Source organism: Thermobia domestica, chromosome 11, assembly GCF_964235325.1.
Source record: "Thermobia domestica chromosome 11, izTheDome1.hap1.1, whole genome shotgun sequence".
NCBI classification, from domain to species: Eukaryota; Metazoa; Arthropoda; class Insecta; order Zygentoma; family Lepismatidae; genus Thermobia; species Thermobia domestica.
This window is the reverse complement of record NC_137464.1, coordinates 211,987,362-212,014,209: the sequence shown is the minus strand read 5'-3', so window position 1 is coordinate 212,014,209 and position 26,848 is coordinate 211,987,362. Positions and strand designations below refer to the sequence as shown.

Here is a 26,848-nt window from a genome sequence, read left to right as displayed (position 1 = left end):
TATTCCAATAGGGGTGCTGGCGTTCACAGCTGTGACCCAAATTATTTTCCATTTCTTACGGTGGATGGAGCTTAATTGCTGAAGTTTAGCTTACTATTTCAGCACCAAGGCTATACGAGACGTAGACGTACATTTAAGATGACAACCAAAATACGGTAATGCGTTCAAATTTTAAGGCTCTCCCACCGAGAATTAAACCTTGAACCACGTGTACCAAAGGCGCATGTGTGCTAGCCACTACACCAGAGGAAAGAGAAATAATAGTCTTGTTATAATTAAATTAGAATTTAATTTTGCATTCGTTAAAGCAGAATTGGAAGAGTTGATAGTTATTTATGCGAATCGCCGATGGCGGCCACAACTAGGGAATACGGCTCCACGGCCTTCCAAAAGTAACTGTAAAATGGACTTCTGGTACTGTTTATATTCTGTTATTCTTGGTGAAACTTTTCAAGATATTTAACTCTATTAATATAAGCATTTTCCAGTAACTGTGTCCCTCTGAGCTTACGTACGTGTGGTCCCAGCAGAACTGCTTGCCTCGGACATATATCCAAATAATAGTATGGATACCACTTTAAGCAAGCAGTGCCGTTTCATAGCCTCTGTGTAGAAAATGAATCTTAACTCCTATCAGACTCTATGATCAATTGCAAAATAAAGCTAATATCTTAAGGCAAAGAATCTACTTATAAATCACGAAGCAACTTGTGTATTACTTGTTTGATTTCGATTTAAAAAAAGAAAAATTAAGAAACAGCGTTATATTAAAGTTTATTTTCTTTCTTTGTTTCTGTCTTTTTTGTTTCTTTTTATTCCTTTTGTGCATGTCTGTTCCACCTCTATTGTAGTCAGTCAGCCAGTGTAGCGTCCAGAATAAGAAAGGCCAACGTGTTGTTCCACTCGCGACGCCTCAATTCTTCGATCGATTTTCGTGTCTCCCAAAATCCGCAATGTACCCTACTGCGGTGCCAACTCTCCCTCACCGTTACCTTTTCATCGCTCCATTTCTCTCTTCTCTTTTACTGATCATTATTCCACGTACTCTTAAGCAACAGCATTTCATCCAGGGGAAGAAAAACAGAGAGAAACTAAACATCAACATTATAGGCAGTGGTGATTTCAGATAACATTCCTCCGTGGGAGACCTTTACTTACACGAGGGATGAAAAATAGTACTATGAATATAATGGTAATCTAGATATGGCTCCGTCCGGAGAGCCCTGAAACCATGCTTGATTATAGGTACTCTACCATTACTTGCAGATCGGTTGCCACACACTGAGAAGCTAACATGGACCATGGTCTTCAGCAACCTCTTAATCTTTCGCCCCTTCCCTCTTTCTCCTGCCACTGTACCTTTTGTTGCGTCACTCAAGTTAAGTTCCATTCAGGCCGGTAGCCAGCCCGAAACTGTAGGGGCTGGCCCGGCTGAAGTTAGGGGCCAACCCGATCCAAACATATTATATAATTCATCACCATATTATAGTTCATTTGCAAGCCTACGGTGAAAATTTTAGGGGGGCAGCAAAAATTTAGGGAGGGCTCGGCCTCCCCTAGAACCCTCTGGATACGGGTCTGGTTCCATTTCATTCGAATCATATTGAAACACATTTCGTAACGCTAGTTTAAAACTTAAACAAACAAAAAAGTGAAAGTTTACAAATAATAGAATGCATTATGCATACGAGTATTTACAATTGATTTTAAATGTGGCATTATATGCTAGTGTTTGAGAATACAGTATATGATTACTTGTAAGTTTTATATGATTGAGCATTGAAAGGCATTACATAGTTTACTTTGGCCGCGGTGGCTCAGTGGTAGAGCGTTCACCTCTGGTGCTTGGGGTCCCCGGGTTCGATCCCAGCCCCCGCCAAGTGAACTTTGTGGTGGACAAACACCGTATTCGTGGGTTTCTTTGGGGTTCTCCCGTTTCCTCCAACTTTCTTTATTCCACCATTTCATTCATTACTCATCATCACCGTGTCCTTTAGCTTTACCTGCATAAGCGTGGGACGTAAAATCAAAGATTTCATTTCATTCTTCAAAGGCAACAAAACATTAAGGTTAGCTGCATATTGACCAGAGGATAGGATAGCCAAAGCGAAACAGAGCAAGAAAGAGGGATGCAGGAGAGGATGCGGAGAGAGAGAGAGAGAGAGAGAGAGAGAGAGAGAGAGAGAGAGAGAGAGAGAGGTCAGAGTGCTTTGACCGTGTATCTCAATCACAACATAAGAAAGGTATTTTGCCTATAGCGCCGAACTTAAGCCGATCGAACCGAATTCTTCCAATTGGGGCAAGCGCCTATACCAGGGGGCTCTGTGTTAGGGTGTATTTCACTCTCGGTTGCCAAATACATAAAAGAATACATTGCATTATACACTTTTCTTGACAATTACAGTAATCGTGGCATGGCGTCAGGAGAAAGGAATTTAGTCCAAGTTGAAACGGATCAAAATTTTATTGAAATCATCAATTCAACAGGGACCGTACCAACATAGTTTCGCGATTTTATTCATTGATTCTGAAATTTGCAGTAGTTCTAAAAGACCTTTTCTAATGACTGAATTTGTTGTATAAGCGTTAATCTTTGCTTAAAAAAATAAAAATAAACACACACACTGTTGAATACCATACAAGAAATCACTAGTATACTGTACTATGTAAAAAAAAATGAAATGAAATCTTTCAAGTTTTACGTCACCCAGAAGACGATGGTGATGAGAAATGAATGAAATAGTGGAATGAAGAAAATGGGAGGAAAGGGGAGAATCTCGGGAAAACCCACGCACATGGTGTTTATCCACCACAAAGTTCACTTGGCGTGAGGTGGGATCGCACCAAGGACTCCATGCACCAGAGGTGAACGCTCTACCACTGAGCCATCACAACCAAAGTAAACTATGTAACAACGAGCCAAAACGGTAAAGTTTTTTATAATACGGGATATTTTGCGTTCCGTTTGGACTTTTTTGGGGCGGACATGAGAAGACTTTCTGAGAAAAAGGACAATCCTGTTGCAAAAAAAAAGAAAAGAAAAGAAAGAAAGAAAAAAGAAAGAAAGAAAGAAAAAAAGAAAAAAAAACGGAATGTCTGGTAACGCTGTTGTAGTCTCTTCTCAATTCTCGAAAACCTTCTCTCATCTTCTTTTATAAATTTATTTACAGAATTTATGTACTGATTTTCCCTCAATTTCATTTAGAAGTTATCAAATCTTTCCGCGCCACGAGGAATTCATGAAGGGTATGATACAATAACAATCAAACTATATTTGTTATTGTAACGTATTTTGTGATCTTCTATATTATAAAATTGAAAGTGATTATATTTGCAACTCTTAATCTCTTGAACTGACCGACCGATCTCGATCAAATTTTCAATGTAGATGAGGTACGGGACTGGGATGATTTTTATCATTTCACTTTGACGGAGCAATGTAGGGGAGGGGGTGGATTGGGGAGATATACAAAAATCAATAAATATAAAAATAAAAATGACTATGTTCGTGAATTAATTACTTTTGAACCACCCAATCGATCTCAATCAAATTTCCAACATATATGAAGTTCAAACCTGGGAAGTTTTTTATCATTTCATTTTGACAGTAGATCTTAGAGGAGGGGGAGGGGAGAAGGGGAAATATATGAAAATGAATAAAACTTAATAACTCTTGAACACCCGACCGATCTCGATCAAACTTTCAACATAGATAAGGTTTGGGCCTGGGATGTTTTCTTCATTTCACTTTTACAGTGCAACAAAGGGGAGGGAGAGGGGAAGATATATATATATATATATATATATGTCAAAAAAGTAAAAATAAAAGTGACTGTCTTTGTGACTTCATCACGTTTAAACCACCCGACCGATCTTAACCAAATTTTCAAAATAGATGAGGTGATGAGGTTCAGATATGAGGTGGTTTTTATCATATCACTTTAACTATAGAACTTAGGGGAGGGGAGGGAAGAATTCTATAAAAAATAAATACAACTTAATAACTCCTGAACCACCCGACCGATCTCGACCAAACTTTCAACATAGATAAGGTTTGGGCCTGGGATGTTTTCGTCATTTCACTTTTACAGTGCAACGAAGGGGAGGGGGAGATATATGTAAAAACAAAGTAAAAATAAACGTGACTGTCTTTGTGACTTCATCACGCTTTAACCACAGGACCAATCTTCAAATTTTCAATATGGATGAAGTTCGAACCAGGGGTGGTTTTTATCATACCATTTTGACGGTAGACCTTAGGGGAGGGGGAAGGGACAAATATATCAATAAATAAAAATTATTAACTCTTGAACCACCCAATCGATCTCGATCAAATTTTCAACATAGATGACCTTCGCGCTTGGGATAATTTTTATCATTTAACTTTGACGGTGTAACGTAGGGGGGGAGGAGGGGGAGATATATATATATATATATATGTAAAAATAAATAAACCTTAATAACTCTTGAACCACCGAACCAATTTCGATCAAATTTTCAACCTAGATGAAGTTCGAACATGAGATGACTTTTGTCATATCACTTTGACGATGTAACTTAAAGGAGGGAAAGACATTTGATCGAAATGATCGAAAATGACCGATATTAGTGTCGAATCTATAGTTTTTGAGGTCGCTGAGATGAACAGTGACACTTCTGATGCCATTTAAATCCAAATTCAGCCCCACAAAAATTAGGGGAGGGGAGGGACACACACACACACACACACACACACACATATATATATATATATATATATATATATATATATATATATATATATATATATATATATATATAAAATTAATCAAAATGACCAATATCAAGGAGCGCTTTAGTAATAGTAAAAATTGACTGACTAACGAAACATATCACTACTTTTTCTTAATTTAACCCAGCGAAGCGGATAATTGATGCTAGTGACATGGTTTGGGTACAAAACCTCGCGGCGACAACCTCGCGGACCAAAACCTCGCCTGGCCAAAACCTCGCGGCCCAAAATCTCGCCGGGTCGAAACCTCGCCTGGCCAAAACCTTGCCGCCCAAAACCTCGCGGGACAAAATCTCGCCGGGCCAAAACCCCGCCTGGCCAAAACCTCGCCGTCCAAATCGTCGCGGGCCAAAATCTCGCGGGGCCAAAACCTCGCCTTGCCAAAACCTCGCGCCCCAAAATATCGCCATACCCAAAATCTCGCCTGACCAAAATTTAAATGTTCCAACAGATGATAAGGATGACGGTATAAAAGACGCTGTTTCAGAAAAAGTATCACAGGTATTTGACCAAGTCCCGCGATACCATATGAAAATTCTATTTCTGTATTAGAGGATTTCAATGTGAAGGTAGGGCGACAGGATGTTTTTAAACTGGTTATAGGGAACGAAAGTCTGCATAAGGAAAGTAATGACAACTAACGGGGTTAGTTTCGTGAACTTTGGAACATCCAAAAACATAAAATTTCAACAAAAATCTAATAATATTTATGAAGGTATGAAATAATATATGAGTTTTTACGACGTCCCTTGATTAGGTCCTGTAGGTTAAAAGAGACGTACATGACCAGGATGAAGGAAATGATGGAATAAAGAAAGTGGGAGGGAACGGGAATAACTCGAGAAAGCCCACGCACATGATGTTTTGTATCTTCTTCTTCTTCTTCTTCTTCTTCTTCTTCTTCTTATTATTATTATTATTATTATTATTATTATTATTATTATTATTATTATTTGTAATGTGGAATTGCATATTAAGAAACGGATTGGGTAAATTTTAAAGAAGAGTTTCATTCGCGGCGAGGTTTTAGCCACGCGATGTTAAATTTTAAAGAAAAGTTTCATTCGCGGCGAGGTTTTGGCCACGCGATGTTTTGGGTGGCGAGGTTTTTGCCCGGCGAGATTTTGGGCGGCAAAGTTTTGGCAACGCGAGGTTTTGGCCCGGCGAGATTTTGTCCCGCGAGGTTTTGTGCGGCGAGGGTTTGGCCACGCGAGGTTTTGGCCCGGCGAGATTTTGTCCCGCGAGGTTTTGGCCGGCGAGGTTTTGGGCGGCGATGTTTCGGCCGCGAGATTTTGTCCGTATCCCGTGACTTATAAATGGCATTCATTGTATTCGTATAATCACTTGATCAATTTATAGTTTTTTATATGACACTAAAACAGTGGTTGATATGTAACAGTTGGGAAAAAAAATAATGTTGGCCACGAAACTCGTGAAATTTCTCGTTCTGACTCTCGTCTCAAGCGAAACACTAACCTAGACTCAGTGACGTAACTAAGAGGGTGCAAATGAGGCTTGTGCCTCGGGCGCCGGATTGGGGGCGCAAAACTGGGCAAATATTTATTTTCACTGTAAGGAAAGGAAAGTGGTTTTTAGCAAACTAACGATCATAAAGGTTACCTTAGAATCATATCCATAGAGCATAAGTTAGCTTCAAAGAGGTACCGGGATTGATACCCGGCGCCTTCACCATGTAAAACATTGTCCCATATAGGTTGTAGGTAGAGCGTTAATAAAAAGATCGTCCGGAATCGATCCCCACTACCGGCTTTTATTATAAAAATTCCACTATTAAAAGTATTTTACAAAAATACTATACAGATAATTTCTCTAAGTTTGCAGGGTTAGATATAGGTAGTTTTTGACCGAGAGATCGCAGACAGAATTTCTACAGAGCCCCGAAGCAGGCTAAGCAGATGTTAGGGACCCAAAGCTCCGATGCAAGCAGTGGGTTGGTTGGATTGCCACAGAGCCCCGAAGCAGGCTTAGCGGCTGAGGTTGGGATTCCCGACAGAGCCCCGAAGCAGGCTAGGCCAGGAGATAGGAAAGGCGTAGGCCCGAAGCAGTCTAGAGGCCTGGGGTTTGTTTACTTCTAATGTTCCGATGCAAACAATAGGAAGAGCACCAGAGACCTGGTACAGATTTGCCGTCGTCCATCAAATTTATAGAGGTCCTCGGGTGGCGGTGGCGCTGCTGCTCCGTGGGAGGAGCCAGAAGTCCGTCGTCTGCAGGTGATAGTGGATCCTCTGGTGTGTAGAATTCTCTGGCCAAACCATGTGGTGGTGTTTGTAAACATTAGCGTGAAGAGTTGTTTATACATAACACCATGTGGGACATTACACTATCTGAGTTCCACCAAAAGAGCCCGCAAAGTTAAAAGTTAAATTTCAGTTCCATCTTTTTGTGCTTTCGTATAACTTACATCCATTTAAGAGATTTGCAAAATGTCCGAGTATAATAGGTTGACGGTTTGTCACAATTAAATATTTTATTCCTAAGCAACAGACTGTTGATTCATTCTACGCATATGCACATCCCGATGTAGTTTTTAAAAAAATGTGCTACAGTTATTATGATAAAACTTTAAGAATACGTCAAGCATGCTACTCACAGATTATTTGGCAATCAAATAGTAATTAGTTTCTTGTTTTATCTTGTACTAAAATTAAATTATGTACTGCAACTTAGAAATTAAGTTTTACCACTTGAAGAAAAAATGGAATAGGAGAATTACTAGGTGATGTCAGGGGAGCGTTTTTGTTTGGTTGTTCTAAGGGGGGGGGGCGCTAAATTGAGTTTTTGCCCCTGGCGCCAACTATCCTAGTTGTGTCGCTGCGTAGACTTACGAACACACATTCAGACATCCAAAAATGACATTTTCGGTGTGTATTGTTCATGAAATGTGTAAATTTGTTTAAATCTCGAATACTTTTCACGATCACCATATTTTGTTCTCTCTTAACATCGCTCAAAAGTAATATTTTAAAAAAGTCACTTTTATACACCTGTTCAGCTTTGATAAATTTTCAATTGCACAATCCAGTTTCATCGATATCCATTGTTGAAGAGAAACTGGTTGATACATGGGCTAAGAAGAAAATATATCATGAAGGACGTGCTAGAAAGTATGGTAGCAGGAAAGAGAGGGAGGCAGCGAAGGAGACTACAATTGATAAACTATATCAAAACAGAAAAAACAGTACGTGAAGACGAAGAGGTTATTGGAAGACCGTGGAGCATGAAAGCTTTTCAGTTGGGGCAAGTGACCTGCCAAGAATACCTATGATGATGACTATTGATGGTAAACCATGTAATAAAAAGTCGTTACAACACTAAGAACAGCTTTTTGCATATTTCTGTGTAATCTGTGGCATGTGTTGCCTTCTGAGTCCAGTCCCCGAATTCTTTGTCTGGAAAAAAGCAACTTTTTCTATTTTTTTTCAAGCAAAACTCACACCTCTCTCGCTTCACGAGATTTTTAAAGCGCTCGGATGAGAGTTTAAGCACCTCTTCTGTGAATGCTGCTAAAGTGAGCTGTCCCTAGCACAAAACATCTTATTGAACGTGGATTCGTTTTTGTCTCACCGGTGTTTTAAGCTGGAGAGCACGACAAAAGGCCCAAGTAGGTGATCCCGTTTAAATGAGATGGGTTTCACCGAAATTTGGACTCTTGCCCGATTCAACGTGTTGGGTAGTTTTTTTTTTTTTTTTTTTTTTTTTTTTTTTTTTCTTCTGGTATTATAAGCTGGAAGCAAGAGGAAATAGAGAGGCCATTTGAGTAAGATGATTCTCGCTGAGATTTTAAAGTTGTAGCTAGTGTCAACCAATGGAGTGCAATAGGCAGGCTAGTGAGGTACTTCTCCGGTACTGTAAGTGGAGGTAAAAACATAAAGAAAGCTTTTGGTTCGTGATAATTTGGTAACTGAGGGATTCAAGTAAAAAAAGGGGAGGGGACTCATCAATTATATTTATTAAAAGGGAGAGAGAAAAATAGTGGATTTTATTCCAACAAATATATATACACCAACCTTTAAATAGTTAAAGAGTGAAACACGGTACAACCACGAATTGAAAATGTTAATATAATGCCTATTATACATATACTTGTGAGGTTAAATCTGTGACCTATATTGATAGTGGCTCTATCACGCATATCAATGTTCACAGCATTGAACGCTTTACTTTCTTGTCTGGAAAATCTTGCACGCAAGACTTGAAATCCTACGGCTAGAATACATTACTGTACTTGGTAAAATACATTTGAGGACATTTTCTTAATAATGTATTCACCGACACAGTCCTTCAAGATAATTGCAATTTCATACAGAAGTAGGTTTCATAGGTAAGATATATCTAAAGCTGAAATTCAGTTTATTTACCAGCATTGTAATTTATTAAAAATGGTGTTTCATAGATGCTTGAAGTTAAAGAACATCGTGTTTAATTAATAATATTACGTAAATTTTACGATGCTTTTACTTCAGAAGATTCCAATTCAAATGTTGGGGGCACGGTGGTTCAGTGGTAGAGCATTCACATCTGGTGCTTGGGGTCCTGGATTCGATCCCAGCCCCCGCCAAGTGAACTTTCTGGTGGACAAACACCGTGCTCGTGGGTTTTCTCGGAGTTCTCCCGTTTCCTCCCACTTTCTTCATTCCACTATTTCACTCATCTCTCATCATCACTGTCTCCTTTAGCCTAACCGGCATAACCGTGGGAAGATTTAATTTCATTTTTTCCAATTCAATTGTTGAACGCAAGCGATGGAAATCCATTATACAAATGAAGCTTGTTTGGAGTGCTTAAGGGTCTTCACTATGTTCTTCCACATTATTATTATTATTATTATTATTATTATTATTATTATTATTATTAGTAGTAGTAGTAGTAGTAGTAGTAGTAGTAGTAGTAGTAGTAGTGTTATGTTGTAAATAGCTTAGTAACATACACTAGCTGATCCAGAAGGATAGTTCAGGTGGGCAGATCGTCTCCTAGACATCAAATGTAGGGTCGATGTGCTAAATGCAACTTTTACATCAAAACAAAATAAAGTGACGCAACAATTTTGTACAAATAATGTAACGAATGACAGAAAGGTTGTTGTATTTTTCCTGGTAGCTTTTAGTACATATAGGATATTTCAAATCTCCTGGGCCATGAGCCAACTACGTTGTAAGTGGTCATCATCATCATCATCATCATCATAAGTATTTTCCCATTATCGGCAGGTCACTTGCCGCAACTGAGAATTTTTCATGCTTCATGGTCTTCTGTTAACCTCTTCGTCTTTACGTACATTTTTTTCTGTTTTGATGTCGTCCATTAATTGTAGTCTCCTTCGCCCTCTCCCTCTCTTTCCTGCTATCATATCCTCTACTATATCCCTCATGATACAGTTCCTTTTTAGCTAACGTCACAACCAATTTCTCTTCCAATTCTGAATAACATCTACAATCCTTCTTTTCTCCCCCATCAGTTCTAAGACCTTCTCATTTGTTTTCCGCTCGACCCAACTAATTCCTTCCATTCTTCTCCACACCAACACTTCGAAAGTTTCCAGTCGTTTTTCATCACTTTTGCGTAATGTCCATGTTTCTGATCCATACAGCACAATATTGCACACGAAGTATTTTTATGAGTCTTTCTTAACTTTTTGTTCAAAGTTCCACAAAATAGTATTTTCTTCCTCCTAAAGGCTTCTTTAGCCATTCCAATCCTCGCTTTCATTTCAGGTTTGCACTTCATGTCATCACTAATGATACTACCCAGGTATTTAAAACTAGTCACCTGTTTAAAGATTTATAGAAAGAGTGGAAATTAGTTGCGAACAGATGGTTTTTAGTATTTAAAATGGTGGGATTTTTCTTCGGTGTGGTGAAGGCGCTAGGCAACAGCCTGCAGAACTGTCAACGTTGCTTTTTAACTTAACATAAACCTTATCAGTATCGACCTCAAACGGATTGTACTATTGAAAAACAAGTTCACCATTTTAGATTGAAAACCACGTATTTCCAACAAGTTTCATCTTTGTTCTTTTTTTTTTTTTATCTTTACTCATAACGGAATACACCTATGGCAACAGACTTTTGATACACCCTGTATTAAACTATACGTGTCGTCCTATGTAGACTCGCTGCTGACAAGGAACGTAAATACAAATCTGTGAGGCTTTCGGTAAAGAGCGATGAAGATTCTATTGCCACTTCTTTTTTCTTCTCCTTTAATTAAAATGAAATAGAATTTTTTTTTTTCAGTTTAATGTTCCACGTTAATATGCGCTTTTAGGCTAAGAGAGATTATGGTTAAAGCAAGTGAATGCTGATGGAAGAATTGATGGAATCAGAAAGTGGAAGGAAAACCCTCGGACACGATGTTGTCCATCATACATTATCTTGGCCGGGAATCAAACCAGAGACCTCACACACCAGAGGTAAGCGCTTTACCGCTGAGCCACCGTGCCCCCTCCCCCCAAAATGAAAGTAATTGCACATCTTATGCTTCGGGTTCCGCATCTTTACATCTTTTGTTTGGCACAAAGATACTATATATACGTTCAAAGAGTTTAACCCGTCAACGCCCAGTGTCACATATAGGTGACACTACTTTAAAGGCGTCTTCTTCCTTGTACAGTATGTCGACTTCGAAACTTTTTTGTGTGATGATGCAACATACATAGGTAAGTAGCTGGTGCTACTGTGGTTGACTAGGACCCTCTGGTGAACGATTGGTGAACAAGAAGACGGCTTTAAAGAAGTGATACCTGTAGGGGACATTGGAAGTTGACGGGTTAAATCATCTCACTATCCTTCTTTGGATTCTTAGTACCATCCGCCCAAGGAACTAAAATCAGAATATCCATAATTCAAACGATATATTTGTATTAAGTAGAGGCGCACCCACGGGGAATGCACCGGATCCGGGCTCCTCCAAAACTTTGTAAGTCTACATACATTTATACATTTTCTTAATCGAACTATATTTGTTTAGCAGAGAAAGTAATGATGTAGCATAGAGATTTGATCTCCTTCTTCATCTGTACTATTTCTGTTCTTATATAAAAAAAAAATCTAGTTCTACTATTTTCCTGAGAATATAGGAGACACTAATTTATCAATTACTTCCTGTCTTTTAGGGTGTAGAATTACATTGGTTCAATACTACACAGACGTAGAGTCTTGTAGTATTGGGCCCCTCAAATTTTGGAGCCCTCCCAACAAAAATTCATGGATTCGCGTCTAGTATTAAACACCGCCCTTTGGTTAAGCTCTGCCAGGCTTGTATTACATAGACTTGAAAGACCAAGAAAAAAATCCTATTTCTGTTACATAATGAATTAATGCTGGAAGTAAAAAAAAAAAAAAAAAAAAGAAAGAAAGAAAGAAAAATGAAAGGGAACTTGGAAAGTTGCCCCTTCTGCCTTCGTGGATACGCGACTGGTAACATTATAACAATTTTCGAAAGTAGGACACTTAAGTTTGTTCTTTTAAAAAAAGATATAAGTTGTTATACTTACAACAATTGTTTTAACATTTGGAAATCTTTTTCGTAAATACTTTTTTAGAAATTAAAAAAAATCATTGCATTAGAACTTGTACAGGAATTTGATCTGATTTGATTTACAATTGAGCGTCCCTTTCAGCGAGGCTATATGAGACGTGCATCAACAGCTTGACGGGAAATCACATGAGCTCCCGCCAAGAATCGAACTCGGGTCTTCCACGCTAAGGGCACATTAACAATAAACAATACAGAAATAGTTAATGGAAAATGTCTTTAAAATTAAAAATACAGGGTTGACCATTTTTCTTGATACGCCCTCGTAACATTTACAAAACGTTTGAAATTTCGTACCATGCAAATACCGACAGGGGGACATTGTTTGACATATGCTGCAATACAACTAGATTAACAATGTTGCCAACCCAGCTTAAAGTTTGTGTTATTTTTCAAATGGCACTACATCAGGTTATTACATATTTCAAATTTACATATTAAACGAAAACTTCAAATAGCACAATTATTATTCAGGTTGTAAGCTAAGGATGGTACAGTATCACGAACGTCGAAAAACAACCAAATGTTCGAAGCTTCGAGAACAATAATAACGCAAATGAGACGGACGGAGAAATGGATTTCTAAAGTACTTTAGTATCGAAAGTCTACTACCATCATTATATGGCATATTAGACACGTAGAAACTAAGTTACAAGGAATTGTTGATCCGCCCGTCTTTCTTGCGTTATTACTGCTGTAAAGGCCATGAAAATTTGGATGTGTGTGATGCTGTAACGTTCATAGTTTTCAATACTAAATAAAGATGTAACATTACAAGCTTTGAAATATGTAATAACCTAATGTATCATTTGAAAAATAATATAACTTTTATGTTAATCTGGTTGTATCGCAGAATGTGTCGAACAATGCCTCCCTGTCGGTATTTGCATGGTACGAAATGTCAACATTTTTACCTTTTAGTTTAAAAGCTACAAAAGTGTGTCAAGCTAAATGATCCACTTTGTATTTTTCACTGTTCACTAGAAAATTATTAGGGCTGAATCCTCGAGAAGAAATTCCAAAATCCGATGAGCATCCATTCTTAACAGCATAAACGTAAACACGATACGTGTTCAAATGGACTTCCCCTGCGAATAAAGAATGTATCCGTGTTACGAGCGGTTCAAATTTGAACAAAGTTACGCTAAAAAATGTGCAGAGAAGACAAGCTGCGAATATAGTCCGCAGTTCATTCGCAATAAAAATGTATGCAATCGACCTTGGAATGTACTTTTGTGGCTTTCTTACAACGCGTCTTTGACTCTTGCTTGAGAACGAAACAATCAAATATTTTTAATTTAGTAGTGTGAGAAACACGAACAGATCACAGATGTGACGGAATCACCCTGCCCTTGCTTGTCAGCGAACAATAGATATTTTTTTCTGTTCTTGCAGCCTTTAAAAACTAAAATAATAATAAAAAAACAGTTTCAGTAATGGACCTCTGAGATAAAGAGCATAAGCCCATGGCTATGCCGTGTCGAAGAAATAAGTGTGAATTGATTAGAGCTCCTTTCACAAGTGAATTTACTCAACTTTAGTGATACTTAATCAGTTTGTGCATATAGTGAAGTTATTTTGGATTTGGTACAGTGTTGCCAGATCTGAAGATTAAAAAGTAGCGTGGTTGTGCACCAAAAGTAGCAGATTTGTAACTATTTGTAGCCCAAACGTAAAAATGAATTATTTTGAAACTAAACACTTTTAGTAACCATGAACTTGGCAATCGGTGAAAGTGTGAAATGGATGGGGTGATCTTTCTGATTTCCAAGGAGATAAGTTTGCTTACAGTGGCGGCGGTTGGACGTTAAAAGTGAGGGGGCAAGACATGATCTGAATATTTGTATATAAATGTTAGTTTTCCTGGTTGTTTCTAACATTTTGTTTGACGAAAGGTTGTATAACTAATAGGATACTATATTTTCAGTTAAAATACCGTATATTCTATCGTATTTCATATTTTATTAAGTAACTTGACAAGAGCAACGCAAGTAGGTACTAGCCCTTTGTACTCTTAAACAACGAAAGTGTAAGAAGAGATTTGATTCCTTGCTCATGAACATCTTAAAATTCTGTCTGGAAAATTGTGTGATCAGATTATTTAATAAATTTGCAAAACAAATAAATAGAAAGGATAATATTAATCATAGTAATGAATAATGATGCTTGTTTTGCAAAAGTTATATTGAAACTGAGGATTAATGAAAAACTTAATATTTAATTCCACACATGCTATTAAATGTATGTTATTACTCTTAGAAAATGAAAGGCAGTAAATACTACAAGCATATGCTACGACATTTAAAGAAATATTTGCTTTTGCAACTTCTTGAAATTTGTTCGTTGCCATTAGGTGCAGTTTTCACTTTCTTGGAACACATCAAAACACAACAATACTTAGAATCAATCCACACTTCAGTTATACAAAATAAACTTAAAACCTAGAATTATGTTCAATTTACTAAATTTTCTTGTATATACACTCGTACATACTTAAACACAACACTTCACTCGTATATTACACTACAAAACAATGGAAAAGGTAGAAGTTGTTTCTTATCACGCTCTTTTTAATCGATATTCCTTACTTTAGAAAGAAGAAAAGACATTTTAGGAACTGTCAATTTTTGTGCAATTAAAGAATAACTTGTGAAATAGGCCCTACTTTTTTGCATAATGTTCTTTCGATTAGCTTCAAAGCGGCTCACTAACATATCGAGCCCTTGTAAGAAGAAATGAAAGTATGCTGAAATTGTGCTCCAATAGGTTATTTTTTGGGGTTATTTTCTGTGGCGATTAAACTGTAGCTTTCTTTTCTCCACGGGAAGACAACCAATACGTATTCACGCAACAGCAAATATCATATGGCAGCATTTTTTCCTATTAATCAGTAACACATACAAAATCGTTACATTTCCAAATGAAACTATATATATTAATTGGTTACTTCAAAAAAGTGCGGGGGCAGCTGCCCCCCTTTGCCCCCCCCTAATCGCCGCCCATGTTTGCTTAAGTCAGTTTTGTGGGCTCTGAAATACACTTTGTAACGTTTACGGTACGCTTTTTCATTTTTACTCCTGATTTCTTTAATTCATTTGCTAAATTCTTTATCTGGGAGCCAGGAATTTTGGAAGTTTTTATTGTATACTCCACTTACTCACATGTCAGTATATTAATATGGATAATACAGTAACACAATTAAATTTTCATTTTCGCTTTTACACAGCTCCATTCAACTATTAGGCCTAAGCATTAACAGACAGCAATACGGTAGTGATACTACGAGGGTCATTACGAAAGTTTTGAGACACGCATTGTTGTGGCACAGTATTTGAACTCCAACAATTGCGTTCGGTAGTGGTATCCAGAGCGAAGAAGCGAAGCAAGTTTCAACTCCCCTCGCTTATCGGCGTGGCCGTATCGCCTTCACTTGTTTGTTGATGGGAGTAGTGTTAGGCTGTCTAGAATGGAGCTCGAAAGGGAACATTTTCGGGCAATGATCCTTTACAATTTCAAAAGTGGTTTGAACGAGACACAAAGCCTTGACCGTTTGCAGGGGGCATTTGGGGACCTTGCTCCTTCCCGTGCTACAATTTTTCGGTGGTTTGGTGAATTCAGAAGAGGCCGGACATCGCTTAAAGATGAAGAGAGAGCTGGACGTCCGGGAACAGCTGTGTCAGATGAAAACATTGCCGCTGTGCAGCAAATCACCCCTCCACCACCCAAACAAGACAACTCTGCCCCACGACAAGAAGAACCAAGTCAAGACAAGACAACCCAGAAGACACCTCCAAAAAACCCAGAATCACCACCATCGCCAACGCCCACAGCGACACCCTCAACATCTTCCACAGCGACATCACAAGCCACCACGTCACAGCCTGACCCGCCCGAGAAACCAGGGCCCAGCAGACAGACAGCACAGAAGCCAACGGAATCACAGTCATCCGAAGACGCCACAGCAGAGGACCCCAGCCTGGCGTCATCACTCAAGGAGATCCTCAGCCTACTGACGGGGCTGAACGTCAAGAACTTCCTGAAGAACCTGAAGGAAGGACTGAAGAAGATCGCCGCAGCCAAAGATCCCATAACAAAATTGACGACACTCCTGGACGTAGCTGCAACACTCCTTGATGATGGCGCACAGTAACTCCCATATACACCGAGCCTTACGGGTGGCCTGCTGGAATGCTGAAGGCATTCAGAAACAAAAAGAAGAGTTCAAGGACTTCCTGGAGCGAGAGAACATCGACGTGGTTCTTCTCTCGGAGACACACCTGAAGCCCCACCTCTCCCTCCGAGTCAGGAACTACACCACATACAGGGATGACCGTCAGGGAAGGAAAGGCGGCACAGCAATTCTACTCAAACGGCAGATCGCACACGACCGTCTCCAACTACCTGTACTACAGTCCCTGGAAACAACTGGCGTCAGGTTGCATTCTCCAGATGGGCCACTACATATAGTCTCTGTCTACCGGGCACCTGGGAACAAACTCCACCCTCCGGATCTCATTGCTCTAAGAAGACTGGGACACAGAGTTCTGCTGGCAGGCGATTTCAACTGCAAACACCCGGCGTGGCATTCCAGAGTATCGAATGCAAACGGCAGAGCACTCCACCACGCTCTACGGCAGATAGATCTGATCCCGGCAGCACCAAGGGAACCCACCCATTTCCCAAGGAACGGGGGACTACCAGATGTGCTGGACATCACCCTGTCAGCCAACACAGCGATACTGGATGGCCCAGGTGTACTACATGACCTCCAGTCGGACCACATACCAGTGCTGTTCACTATAGCACTTAGACACCATGTTCCGGTGAACAGCTTACCCAAGCAAGCCACCACCGACTGGAATGAGTACACTCGCCTGCTAGCAGAGATGATCAACACCCGGCTTCCAGTGAGCACTTCAGAGGAGATTGACGATGCAGTCCAACACCTCACCACGGCCATCAGATCAGCCTATCGGCTGGCAACCACAGTTCAACAACAGGAGCAACAACAACAACCTGAAGACCTCCGAACGGCGGCCCTGATCTCCCTCAAAAGGTGGATCAGGCGCCAATGGCAGAAGACAAGGCACCCTCAGCTCAAGGTACTCTGGAATTCACTGGTGAAACGGGTGAAAAACCGGCTCCGGAGACAAATGTACTCAGCGTGGAACGAAAGACTGCAAGCCATAGACGCCCCATCCAGGGAGTTCTGGAAACTCCTCCGCGCCATAGCAAGACCCCCAGGCCCACCTCGTACACAACCCGTACGAGGGCAGCAGGGATTAGTGTATTCACCAAGAGAAATTGCATCAGTGTTTGCAGACCATCTCCAGGGGACCTTCCAGGAGAACAACACCCCTCCAGACGCCACCACGGAAGAAGCAGTGCAGGCCAGCCTGCGGGACATCCAGCAGGACTACCATCTCCCGGCGACAGACCTGGCTACTCCGAGGGAAATCACCAGAATAATCAAACGACTACACAACCGCAAGGCAGCAGGACCAGACGCAATTCCAACCCTGGCGATAAAACAAGCACCGAGGAAAGCTGTGGTACTCCTCACGAGAATTACTAATGGCATCTTGAGAACGGGACACTTCCCATCAGTGTGGAAGGAAGCTCGAATCATAATGCTACCCAAGACTACAGGACACAGGACAGAGGCGAAAAACTATCGGCCGATCAGTCTGCTCTCCCACCTAGGAAAGATCGTGGAAAGAGTGATCCAAAGGAGAATCATGGACCAGGTGCAGGAAAGAGACAGCTTACCGGATCACCAACACGGATTCAGGCCTGGGCACAGCACCACCCTTCAGCTAGTCCGGGTAGTCGACAGAATAACTCATCAGTACAACGAAGGAGGCCACACCCTAGGCCTCTTTCTAGACATCGAAAAGGCATTCGACAGGGTGTGGCACAATGGCCTGGTCCACAAACTACATCAAGCCGGCCTCCCCACATATCAAATCCGGATCATCCGGAGCTACCTGACCGATCGCCGATTCCGGGTGTTCCACTCAGGGCACCTAACAGACACCAGGCCAATCCACGCAGGAGTACCACAGGGGTCCTGCCTCTCTCCACTTCTGTATGCACTCTTCACTGCAGATATTCCTACGGACCATGGCACACTACTAGCCACCTACGCAGATGACACGGCAGTCTTTGCCCAGAATCGCAACCCACGGTACGCAGAAAGGGCAATGCAGAGACATATCATCAAACTCGAAGAGTGGACACAGAAGTGGAAGATCAGAATCAACCCAGCGAAGACCACCTTGGTAGACTTCACTAGAAGATACGCAAACCGGAACTTTACCATCATGATGTCTGGAACCCTGCTACCTCTCGCACAAGAAGCCAAGTACCTCGGAGTTATTCTGGACGACCGCCTAACATTCCGAAGACACCTAACAGAAACCTCCACCAAAGCAACTAGAACACTACGAGCACTGCTGCCAATTCTTCTCAGCGGAAGCTTCAGCCACAGTACCCGAAGACACATCTACGAAATCTGCATACGGCCCATCTTGTTGTACGCTCACCCTGCTTGGGAGCACGCAGCACGTCATCACCAACGTCAGCTACAGGTGATCCAGAACAGGGCAGCAAGAGCCATAACACGGCACGCACTCGGAACCAGCATTGCACAACTACATGAAGATTTGGACCTCCCTCTCCTCCAGGAAGTTCGAGAGAACCTTTCAGCCAGATTCTGGGCACAGGTCACCAACCACCCCAACCCCAGCATCGCAGCCATTGGAACCAATGCACCTAGAAGACAAGTCTACAGGATGCCTCGGCCACCCTAAGGAAAACAAACCGAAGGATCTGCGACAGTAGCGATCCGAAAAAGATAAGATGATGTAACACAAACGCCAAGGAAAGAAAACTCAAATGCAAGTCAAGAGCACACGCTCGTTACTTGTAAAACTAAAATCCGCCAAGAACAACGAACGAACGAACAAATGATTCGAGAAAATCCTCGAACAACTTTCAAGGACATTGAATCTACAGTGAACATTGGATCGCCAGCAGTAACAAAAATTCTTCATGATCATCTTCCGCTCAGGAAGGTTTCATCTCGTTGGGTGCCTCACACTTTGACTGAAGCAGAAGCGCATGCGTGTGGAATGGTATGAAGAAATGCTTCCAAGATTTGATGGAGGCAATTCTCGACGCGTCTCTGACATTGTTACTGGTGATGAGACTTGGATCTATCAATTTGACCCTGAAAATAAACGCCAGTCTACAGTTTGGATCTTTCCAGACGAAAATCCACCCACGAAAGTGAAGCGACCGCGAAGTGTGGGGAAGAAGAGTGTCACAACTTTCTTCTCCAAATCTGGCCATGTTGCAACTGTTCCACTTGAAAAACAAAGGACTGTTACTGCTCAGTGCTACACCACTGTTTGCCTAACAAAAGTGTTCCAGAAGCTTCGGGAACGGCGTCCAAAAACTGGATTGCGTGGGATCCTGCTTCATCATGACAACGCGTCCGCACGCACGGCCAACATCACAATTCAGTTTTTAGAATCTACGAAGGTCAAACTTGACTTATCCGCCGTATAGCCCTGACCTGGCCCCGTGTGATTTTTTCTGTTCCCCAGGATCAAAGAGCGCATGCGTGGGAAGAGATTTTGCAGTCCTGAAGAAGCTGTAGTGGCTTACGAGAATGAACTTTCAACACTTGAAGAAAAAGACTGGCAACACTGCTTCCAAAAGTGGTTTTCGAGGATGCAAAAGTGTGTACAGTGTAATGGTGAATACTTTGAGAAAATGTAAGTGTTAAATTGATTTTAAGTATGTAAGTTATTTCACATCTCAAAACATTCGTAGTGACCCTTGTACAACAGCGCAAATTCAACAAAAGTCTATTGCTGTCAGATTTGGAAATTATAATATATTAAAATAAAAATTGAAATAATATCGTGTTAGTTTTTGTAAAACTATTGTTCATTGTGACTAGAATACTTAACGAGCAACACTTTTATTGCATTATATAAAAGTAACAATTTGTGGTCTCATATATAAAAATAAGAAAGTAGCGCATTCTTAAGAGCAGATAATGACCATAAAAGTAGCCCAAAAAGATGCGTGTCGTCCAACTTCAAATTTTCGTAGCACGGACAATTAAAAAATCGCCCAATGCGCTACTTGTAGCCCAATCTGGCCAAAATAAATGGGCGCATTCTTATGTTTACGACCTTAGTCGAAAACGAAAATCATTGGAATTAATAAGTTCGCTACTGCAGAAAAAATCCTTGATTGTTTTTTTTTTTTTTTTTTTTTTTTGAAAAAAGCAAATTTGTATTATAAGTGTTATATCAATCCAAAAATTGAAATTCCTATCAGCTTTGCAAAAATAGTACCAAGTTAAAGGTTCAAGACCAAATAATGTAATGTTCTACACATATATAAGCAAAATGGATGCTCAGGGTTAACCAACTACATATTAATTAGCAAAACACTTAAGAACCAACAAATTTATCTTCCATTATGTCTTCCTTATTGACACACCAAAACAAATAGCATTCACAACACTTGATGATACAGGATCAATATATCCACCGCGTCAAGTGATATAAAACATTATTCCGTATATACAGGCCCGTAGACAGCCCAAAAATGTAGAGGGGGCCCGATCCAACAATATTATAGTTTATCACCATATTATAATTCATTTGCAAACCTACCGTGAAAATTTTAGGGGGACAGTAAAAATTTAGGAGGCCCTGCCAGAGTTGGCGTGGGTCAATGAAAACTTGACCCACGACCCACTGACCCACCACCCACCGTGACCCACGACGCACCGTGATCCACCACCCACCGTGACCCACTCTGACCCACCACCCACCATGAACCACTCTCATCCACTGTGATCTACTCTGACTCACCAAAATCCATCGTCATCAACTCTGAACACGATCCACGGCTCCTTCTGTACTGACTAGAGTTTACACTTGTAATAAAACAATACTGTGAAATTGTCACTAACCGGAGTTTGAATTTCTAGTCAAACGCTCAAGCACCACTCTGTTACAATAACGGTGGATCTGACCTTTACGATATAAAATGGTAAAGTGTTTGTCAGTGAGGAAATTGAAACAGTTCGAGGTGGGGGGAAATTAGTGTGTGCCTAAAATATACCTGTGCTAAGAGAGTATTCTTGCAAGTGTTAATTTCTGAACGCATTCCAAAAGAAACTTCTATTCGCAGGAAAATACCCCTGTACAATATGGAAAAGGTTATGGTTTCTCAATTCACAGTATTTTTCTCACAAAAGACTTGAAAAACCAGTTTTTCATAGTGTATAAATGTGCTCGGGTATCATTTGTGAGAGCATCTCCATAAAGTATGCTCATAATTGTACTTTGTGTAATCACTAAAACACCATGTTAAATTTAAGTTACAAATATGCATAATTGCAATTATTATGAATATTTATTCAAAGTAGTTTACTTAAAGCAAAGAAGAGACTTATTAAAAATTAGGTACAAAGTTGAATAACACAAATAAGCCATTAGTAATACAAGTATACATTTTCCATAACTCGTAATTTTCCACCTTAAAACAAAACTGAAATCGGGTTTATTTACTGTTGGTCACTTTTTTGTGGTAAATCATTCGCAGCGGAATGAAGTCCATGCTTCAGCCAAGAAATAACTAGCTCGTCTACTTTGAGCTTATCTAGCGGTGGGCCATTAACATTGATGAACAACAAGTTAGACAATGTTTGAGCACTTAGTCTATTTCTAATATCAGTCATCTGTAAATTCATAAGGGAAAATCCCCGTTCGCACTCTGTCATGGAAATTGATAATACTTCCCGATTGTACTTCTATCCGATTTCTGCAACTCCTTATCGACAATCTGCTTGTTAGACTTTTCTGATAACGACATGTCTGATAACGATTTTTCTTGGTCAGTTTTGAAATACTCAGCAAGAAGTATCATCTCTCTATCACCATACAACATCTTTTCCATATCGACCATGTCAGTTGGCAATGTCAACTCATGGAGAACAGAAACTTCATCTACCACGCCTTCGATAGGGAATCTTGTGAATAAATTATCAATTAGAGCCTGATAAACTGATGATTTCTTATTTGTTTATAAATTTACACATGAAGGTGTGATGCCATTACCAAGTTCCCTCCCCCGTCTAGAAAGCGAAAGGGAACGAGGGGATAGGTGCTGATTGCCACGGGTGCTGACTGCCACAGCCAATTATTGGTGCTGACTGCCACGACTGTCGCTGATTGCAAATATGAAGGTGCTGACTGCCACGACGGTGTGCTGACTGCCACGAGCCTGGGAGAAACTGTACACAATTGCACATATAAAATGTTCGTGGTGCAAGGGAGTATTTTGCCTGCGTCATTTCTTCATAAAACAGAAGAACAACAGTGATCAATTTTCATCTCTAACCTATGATTATTGTGAACAATGTAATAACTAATTGTATCTAACAAATCCGTTAGCTATTGCGAAACACTTTTTTCTGTTACTTCCGATAGCTTTCAATTCGTATGTCAATATTAGTTACTAATTATGTTGTACTTAACGCGTATAAATGCGTATATCCTCTTTTCTCATATAAACTTCCAAGTTGAATATCTCGAACCGTTCTCAACCGTACAGGAATTTTATTAGCTTGTTATAGTCAGCATGAATTGGGACTTCAAATGGCATGCTTAGTTTCTCTGCAGGCCAGTGCTTTCTCCTGAACTTCCCTTGTGAGGTACAGCCAGCAGTGCTTTTTTGATGGAACTTTCAAGAGCTGCTCGAAAGAATTTGCACAGCTGTACACAGTTCATGCTGACATAGGGAGTTCACGTGAGAATACATAAATCGTACCAGTTTTGTACGCACCGCTCCCTGACAAAACTGAAAGTGCACTCATGTCCAAAATTATTGTCGCATATCTATAACTGTCTTCTTGTAAGAATATAATTTGATAATTTTGCAGAATATTTTTAATACCTATTTTATGTGTATAATCAGAAAATTTATATTTGTGATAAATTTCATAGGAAAAGAATTATAAATACGAAAATCATAATGAGTAAAATAAAATGTAACAAAATGGACAAGAAAATTTTATTTTCGTTTTATTGTTCTTATTTACTGTTCTTTTGACATGAAATTTACCACATACTTGTCTTTGCCGATTATACACATACTAACATTATAAGAAATCCCGGGCGAATTTGTCATCAAATTATATTACTAGAGCAACATATTTATAAACATGTGACAATAATTTTGGACATAAGTGTACATACAGAGACCTGTTTACCTTTGCTAGGTGTTGGTCTGAACAACACGATCCTAAGGATCATCAAGTTTCTTTCATGCTTCTTGGCGTCCGGTAATGTTACGTCTAGCAACTTTCTCTCAGGCTCGTGGCAGTCAGCACGCCATCGTGGCAGTCAGCACCTTGATATTGGTAATCAGCGTCAGTCGTGCCAATCAGCACCAATAATTGGCTGTGGCAGTCAGCACCCGTGGCAGTCAGCACCCCACCGAACGAGGTTCGTGGAAAGTGTTCAGAGGTGAATGGGAATTTCCCTCCTTCTTCCCCTTCAATTACCATATTGCTGTTTGCCATGTGCCAAATTACGATGAATTTCAATTAAATTATCATAGTATAATTATTTCCTTGTTGAATTATCGATACTTTTCAGTGGAAAAAAGGATGAGATTTGAAACTTCCAAATCAAGGTAAGTAGACCAACGTAAAAGGAAAAAAAAGTGTAAAATTTTCCATATAATTATGCATGCAATTCCGTGTGCAACTTAAATTTTCCGTGTATTTGAGCTTACAGTATAAATTTTATGCCTATTTTTCTCACAACTTTATGGGTTGATTGCCCTGTGCTGTAAGCGCTCCATATAATAAACATAAGCTTCAGCAATTATTATAGTAGAAAACAATGGATATATGAAGCCAAGCACTATATTTTTTGTTTGATTTTTTTTTCTTATACTGTATAACATCGATCGTTTTCGATCCTTTTTACAAACCAACTCACTACCAATTTTCCATATGTAGAAAGTGCCCCTCCCCCCTTCCATAAAGAAGAATTTTTAAAAAAATTTTAGGATGTTTATTTTCAATAAAGAGTTAATACACTGAATTTCAGCTCCGCAAGATTAATGGCTTGCGATATACTATTTTATTTATTTATTTATTTATTTATTTATTTATTTATTTATTTTTTTGCAAAAATTCGGATTCTCACTACCTCCTTAGGACATTATGCATTGTAATGAAAGCAATATAACATCCCAGTTTGAAAAAAAAAAGGAATAACTATATACCAAAAGTAATTTCATTTGACTTTGCAATTTGACCATGATGATCAGGCACACATAGTCACATTCATTTTTTAAAAATAATTTATATATTACAGTGATTCAAAAATGTATTTTTTTTTCAGTAGTTAGCTCCTCTAAAAACTCACAGGTCTCGAAAGCCAAGTAGTAGTATAAGTCCTATTGCTATTATTACAATTGCAAATATCAATATCCAAAAGTACATGAAGTTCTTTTTTCACTTGGTTAGATTTACTCACCTCAAGTAAGTAGACAGAAACAAATGGAAAATGAAGGGAAATGAAGGTCTTGAAAGTAAAACGAAGACAAATTTACCAGTCTTCAGAAGATACTGTCAACAATGCAGTGAGCAGAGTGGGTCGGTAGATCATACTGAGTCGGTGGGTCGCAGTGGGTCATGGTGGGTGGTGGGTCGCAGTGGGTCACGGTGGGTGGTGGGTCACAGTGGGTCATGGTGGGTAGTGGGTCACAGTGGGTCATGGGTGGTGGGTCGCAGTGGGTCACGGTGGGTGGTGGGTCACAGTGGGTCACATGCTGTTGACCCACGACCCACTCAGAAAACTTGACCCACCGACCACTGACCCACTCCATCTCTGGGCCCTGCCCCCGGTGGACACAGGCCTGCATATATACCAAATTCTACAATATTATTAGAGTTTACCGAAAGGAAGAGATCAAAAAATCATACATATATAAATCGATAGATCTCACTAGTAGAACAATATGATATATGTTAATGTAAAAACTCATACTTAGTTGTCGAGAAAATTAAAAACAAATATAAGCTTACAAATTGATGCTGAACGAAAAGTACCCCATCTATTACGTTGATACTGGTACTCAAGTATACCCTCACGAAGCTTTTCATTATGACACTAGGGTCGTGCACGGTAGCTCAGTGGTAGAAGCTTACCTCTGGTGTGTGGGGACCCTTGTTCAATTCCAGGTCAAATAAGTTTGTGATGGACAGCATCGTGTCCATGGGTTTTCTCGGGATACTCTCGTTTCCTCCCACTTTCTCATTCCATCATTTTTTCCATTATCATTCAGTTGCCTTAATCATCCGTCCCTCTTAGCCATGGGACGTTAAGCTGAAAGATTTCATTTCATTATGACACTGGTAATCATCAACACCAAACTAAACTAACTATCTAACTCTATGGTCTATAGAACCCGGAGGTTCAATGCCGCTTCACAAAAGCTCTCCACTGACTTCTATCCTTAGCCAATTGGATCCAGTTTCTACTTTGTATTCCTATTTCTGCAAGATCTATCTTAATATGTTCCTCTCATCTGCGCCTAGGTCTTCCTAGTCGTCGTTTTCCGATTCGACTTCCAGTTAAGACTTTGCAAGTGTACCTACTTTTTTCCATTCTGGCCACATAACCTGGCCACCTGAGCCTCCTAGACTTGATGACCCTAACAATATTTGGTAAACGGTATAAATTATGGAATTCCTCGTTATGAAGTTTTCCCCATTCCCGTTCCTCTTGGGTCCGAATATTCGTCTCAAGATCTTGTTCTCAAATACTTTCAGTCTATGTTCTTCCCTCAGAGTTAGCGACCATGTTTCGCAACCATACAGAATAACAGACATGATTATCGTTTTATATATTTTAAGCTTCAAATTCCTCGACAGACTTCGCGACGACAAGAGATTTTGAACCGAATAGTAACACGGATTTCCTGCTTTTAATCGACATTTAATTTCTTCGTGAATATGATTTTCCTCTGTTAATGTTGATCCTAGATATTTGAAACTATCCACTTCATCAAAAGTATTATTTAATATTTTAATGCATCCATAATTTGTCGTATTACGGTCCCGACGAACATCCATGTATTTAGTTTTTTCTACATTTACTTCTAAACCCATGTCCCTGCAAGCGTTTAATAAGATCTCTGCATTTCTTTCTATTGTTCTCCTATCATCCCCTATTAAATTTACATCATCAGCATATGCCGTAATCTGGTGAATACCATTCAACTCTAGGCCCTGGTTGCTATCTTTGATTTTCTTTATAGCGTATTCCGGAACAAAGTTGAATAATAATGACGACAACGCATCTCCTTGTTTCAGGCCATTTTCGACGTGAAAGCTCGTGGACAAAAATTTTCCTACCCGGACTTTACTTTGGGATTCATTTAAACATATCTTAATTAATCTAATTAGCTTTCTCG

At 39.8% G+C, this 26,848-nt stretch overlaps 1 protein-coding gene across 3 annotated transcripts in view; it reads left to right on the top strand.

Moving 5' to 3' along the window:
* Positions 1–26,848, top strand: part of LOC145664706 (uncharacterized) — a 118,625-nt gene that overhangs the window by 61,315 nt on the left and 30,462 nt on the right. The gene's annotated exons all lie outside the window — the stretch shown is intronic.